Source organism: Medicago sativa, chromosome 8, assembly GCF_051527215.1.
Source record: "Medicago sativa cultivar Bolivia chromosome 8, Bolivia_mono, whole genome shotgun sequence".
Classification (NCBI taxonomy): Eukaryota; Viridiplantae; Streptophyta; class Magnoliopsida; order Fabales; family Fabaceae; genus Medicago; species Medicago sativa.
The window spans coordinates 33,498,848-33,504,851 of NC_140756.1; positions in this window are offsets into that span (position 1 = coordinate 33,498,848).

Below are 6,004 nucleotides of genomic sequence, written 5' to 3' on the forward strand. Positions count from 1 at the left end.
TCACAGGGTGCTGAAAAATAATAAAAATATGGACAATTGCCTTTACAGGGAGTTGAACCGCAGATGGACAACAATTGCCTTCACAGGGTGCTGAAAAATAATAAAAATATGGACAATAATTGCCTTTACAAGGAGTTGAACCGCAGTCAGGTAAGGAGTTGAACCGCAGTCAGCTAGCATAACACCAGCATGATTTACTGCTGGGCCATGCCTTCCCTGATGGTTAAACTTCAATGCTACAAGTATATATTACTATTTTTTGTGCATTATATATTAAAAAAAAAACAATTTTGGGCCCCAAAATTGGGGAGGCCCAGCTCTATAGAGCATTTTCCACCTCCCCAGGGACGGTCCTGGGGCTACCCTAGCTAATTCATGAGCGACCACATTGGCTTGCCTCCTATTGAACTCGACATGAGAGTTCTGAAAATTACAATCAAACAACTGCCTACAAGCCTGAATGATACAACCTAGTTCACTGTTATCACCTAGGTTTGAATTAAAACGTTCAACAACAGACTTGGAATCCAAAACAAAATCAACATGATCATAATGAAGATCAGCCACCCATTGTAGCGTCGTGTGAAGTCCAACAGCCTCGCCAACATCAACATCACAAAGAGGAGAGAAACAATCTGTCTTAGCCATGACAAACTCACCCTGATCATCACGGATACATATGCCAATACCTACCATATTCAGAGAGTCGGAAAAGGAGGCATCAATATTACATTTGTACCTACCTTATGCCGGCTTTGTCCACTCGATGACAGGACCACGAATAACACTGTAAATAGATGGCCCTAGTTTTTCAACTTCTCTCTAAACTTTTTTTCTCCTTCAATTATCTGAGGAAGGTTTTAGTTTTTTTTTTTATACCTAAAATCATCTCTCTACATCTTTTTTTACTCTTTTCTTTCAATTTAAACAAGTAGTTTTCACGTATATCAAGTTTTTCCCCTTATTTTTTTTTGTGATTTCGTCGTCTAATTGCAGCGTTGTATTGTTAGTTGTCTTGTGCAGCGTTTGATTTCGTGTCTTGTCCTGGTGTTCGTTTAGTTCATATTGAAATATCGACATCAGTCAATTACAAATTCAATCAATGATTTGGGTGTCAACGTTGTATATCGGAAGCATGGGTATTTCGGTGACTTAAACTTTATCGAATTATTTGTAGGCATTTTGTTGTTGTATGCTATTAACTTGGGTGTTGCGGGTTTGTTCGCAGATTCATCCTTTACATTTTTAGCGATGTTTGTATTTGATGTACTCTATCAATTTGAATGAATGAATATTGTTTTGTTTTTGTCAATAAAAATGCGGAGAAGTAGAATGTTTGGGGTTCGAACCCGCTGCTGGGAAATATAATACATCTAGATCTTCCAGATCTAACGCCATCCTACAATCCAAATTTGAACAAATGAGGGCTAAAAACACATCACTTAAAGAGCAATTAAAGGCTCATGGGGAGTTGATTCGTGTATCGCTAGAAGATTCACATTTTCTTAGGGAGCAAATGTCTAAATTGATGGAAATGGTTTCACAAGGTCATCTACATCAACCTCCACCTCCATCTACTTGATATATAGATATAAAATATGTATAGTATATGGTTATTTTGATAGCTTGGTTGCAAACTTAGTTAATGTGCTACTTCTAGTACCATTACAAATGTTGAAGTGTTTCTTATGAAATTTATTTTGAGAGTTTCCTTATGACTTTTATGTTTTATGATGATGAATATATGTGATGGGTATGAAGACAATTTATTAAGTGTTTTTTATTTTGTATTTATAATTTTCAACAAGTTTCATATGATTTAATATAGAAAATGCATTTGCAATATTAATATAATTAATTAATGAAATTCGGCAGGAAATTGAATATTAAATCAATAATGCAAATTTTTGTTTGAATTTCCTCACTAATTAGTGACGGAAATAAATTTGTCATTAAACCATATATTGTACTCCCTCCGGTCTCAAATATAAAAAAATATTCTTTTCTTAGGTTCATTGAGTAGTTAATGTATCTGGTCTACATTGTAAAAAAGATACATTAATTATTTAATGAACCTAAAAAGAGAATCTTTTCTTATATTTGAGACCGGAGGGAGTAGTTTGTGAGGGAATTCAGTTTCGTCACAATTAGTGATGAAATATACCCTCACAATTGGAAAGGGAAAACCATCTGCCATTAATTAGTGACAGAAATATAGGTGAAAAGATGGACTGGTCCCTCACTAACAATCTCTCACTAATTATTGATGGATTTGTCCGAGTTTTGGCACATTTCTGCTTCATCTTTAGTGACGAGTTTATATTATTAGTGAGGGATTCTATCCGTGTCAATTAGTGACATAAAATATTTATTAAGACCAAAATTCGGAATGGACTGCTGATCGTCACAAAATCCGTCACTAAATTCGTTTCTGACGGATTTATACCCTCACTAAAACTGATTTTTCTAGTAGTGAACTAAACTTACGACACAATTTATTTTGGTTCTAAACAAATCAAATATTTTAATTTTATAATAAAATTATTTTAAAAAAAATTGATTTGGTGTTGCCACATAACTCATTAGATGATGTGGAATCACACCATTTGGAAGATGTATGTGTGGAAAATTTCACTAATAATATATATCTATACTATATATAAAGAAAATATAATGTTTAAGCTATTTTGAGTTGACTTTTTCTCTTTTTAAAATTGTCATCAACTTTTAATACAAATAGCACATATAACAAATAGATAAGAGTAAATTCGATTCTTCAAAAAAAATAAAATAAGAGTAAATTCTAATACTAAAATAAAAGTGTAACAAACATGATATGAGTATATATATATATTTTCAATTTTTTATCATTTAAAAAGTGTAACAAACTAGATGCGTATATCTATACTAACTTTTTTACTATCCCAATTATACAGTTAAACAATGTTTCTAAAATAAAGATGGTTGTTGGTGTCATTAAAAAAAAATATGAATTTAGATTATATTTTTTTTGTTATATACCTTCAAAAAAATAATTCTTTTGTTATATTGTTGGTGTCATTGAAATATATAATCATGATTAGTTTGGTTTTTTTCGGTGCCGAGTCTCGAACCGAGTTCCTCGAGGTTGAAGAGAGTTTCTCTCGACCACGTGACTTCTCGGGAGACAGGCCATGATTAGTTTGGTTTATTATTATAACTTGAGCATCCATCTTTTCGCTAGCAAATATAAATTAAACTCTTATAAAAAAATCTCAATTGTTTGTTTTCATAAGAATTCTTTTTCTTTTTTATAAAACGTAATAATTCTTATTCATAACTAAAAGTAACATAAATAGATTTAATTTTTAAATTTTTTTCACAACAAAAATAAATTGATTTAATTTTTTAACAAAAATATAATTTATTGTAAAATAAATAACATAAATAATGTACTTTTTTCACAAAAATAATTTTTTTTAATATATAATCAAAATTACACAATTCGTCTTTTAACAAAATTTAGATAAAAACAAAAAAAAAAAAAACAAAAAAGAAAATTTAGATAACTTTTTTGTCGCTTATCTTATTTTATTTCCCAATTTAATTATTTAAGTTATAAAATGTCAACATTTTTATCCTTTTTTTATTTAAAAAAACCAAAGATACATAAAATTCATCAAAAACCTAGAAAAAAAAACTTCACAAAACTCATAAATTCAGAAAAGAAAATAAAAAATGCATAATTTCATCACAACTTCATCTTCTTGATTTTACCTCTCATCAATCAACCTAACTCTCCAACAAGGAAAGTTCAATCCCTGTAATTTATTTGGGTCTCCCAATTGGTGCAAATCCTAGAAAGTAGTCTACTAGAGAAACGTTGCTGGAACAATTGCGGATGGGATTAAATTTTGGAAGGAATAAATGTGTAGGCCTAGGGGGAGGATCGTTCTCCTTAATTTGGTGTTGAATTCAGTCCCTATTTTCTATCTTTCATTTTTAAAAATGGCGACGAAAGCGTTGGAGAGGATTGTAGAGATATAAAGACAGTTTCTTTCGGGGGTGGGGTATAAGATTTGTTCGGTTAGTTGGAGGAAAGTGTGCCAACCTTAAAACCAAGGAGGACTAGGAGTAAAAGATACGAGGGTGGTCAACTTGAGCCTTTTAACAAAGTAAAGGTGGAGATTGATCCAATTTGATAACCCGTTGTGGAAAAAGGTGTTGCAAGAAAAGTATGAGGGGAGAGGATATATATGCAAGTTGGTGGAGTGGGGAGATGATAATTGGCCTTGGTATGCGTCAAGGTGGTGGAAAATGTGGTTAGAGCATATTGTTTTAACGAAGGGGTGGTCATGAAAATTGGAAATGGTTTTAACACTACTTTTTGGAAGGATATTTCGGTGGATGATACACCATTTATGTACAATTTCCAAGACTTTTTTCAATTTATAATAAGGAGTCTAGGGTGGGGGAGATTTGGGAGGTTGGCAAGAATGGGGGAAATTGAAGACTCCTTTGGAGGTGGATATCGTTTGTTTGGGAGTATGAGCAAATAGAAACCCTGTTAATTTGCATTAATGTGCGAGACTCCTAACTACATAATACATAGGTCTTCCCTCTACATGCTCAAACCACCTAAGTCTAGTTTTTACTTGTTTTCTACCATAGGCGCTACCTCAACTCTTTCTAATGTCGTAATTTATAATAGGGTTAAATATGTTTTTGGTCCCTATAAATATGTCAACTTTTCGTTTTAGTCCCTCTAAAATTTTCCTTCAACTTTTAGTCCCTATAAAATTTTCAATCACTACATTTGGTCCCTATTTTTAATTTAATTTTTGTATTTTTTAATGAAATTGTGCAGAAATGTGTAAAATATTCTAAAAAAAATTCATAAAAAAATTAGAATTTTTTAACAAAACACTAATTAAATATGAATTTTTAACCGTAAAAAATATAAAAATTCATATTAAATTCATGTTTTGTTAAAAAATTCTGAATTTTTTTGGAGTGATTCTTATAATATTTTGAATTTTTCTGAAAAATTTTATTAAACAATATGAATTCTACATATGAGTTTAATTTAAAAGAGGGACCAAAAGTGAAGATTGAAAATTTTATAGGGACTAAAAGTTGAAGGAAAATTTTAGAGGGACTAAAACGAAAAGTTGACATATTTATAGGGACCAAAAACATATTTAAACCTTTATAATTCTATCATATATAGTCTTACCACACATCCAACACAACATCCTCATTTTTGTTACGCTTACTTTATGTTTGTGTTGGTTCTTCACCAAACAATACTCTATCCCACACAAAATCATCGGTCTTACCATTGTCCGATAAAATTTTCCCTTCAACTTATGTGGTACCTTCACATCACACTACTACAAAATACCCCCTTTAATAGCACTCATTTTAGCGTTTAATAGCGCTTGTGAAGCGCTAAGAAAGCCCCCGCTATTAAAGGTTAGAATCCTATAATAGCGCTTTCTAAGCGCTATTAAATAGCAACGTTTCAATAGCGCTTTCAAAAAAGCGATAATAAAGCCTCATTTTTGTGCTATTTTTAACTGTTGTTTCTTAGCGTTTTACGGAAAGCGCTATAACATAGCAACGTTTTCAATAGCGCTTTCAGAAAAGCGCTAATATAGCCTTATTTTTGTGCTATATTTAACTGATGTTTCTTAGCGTTTTACATGAAGCGCTAATAAAAGTCCCTATTTTTATTTTAATTATTTAAATGAAATCTACAGCCAAAAGCATTATAATAAAATGCTGATCAGACAATACAACAAGATACTGATTAGAAACACTAGTAATCCATTAATCCATTGATAGAAATAAACACTAGTAATTTGTTGATCATAAACTTAATTACAAATGTCATAAATATTAATCAATCCTAAATGACATCTAATGTACACTTGCATAAAAATGGAAAGTTCGTGCACAATACATACATATATATATATATATATATATATATATATATATATGAAAAGCAGCCACAACCACA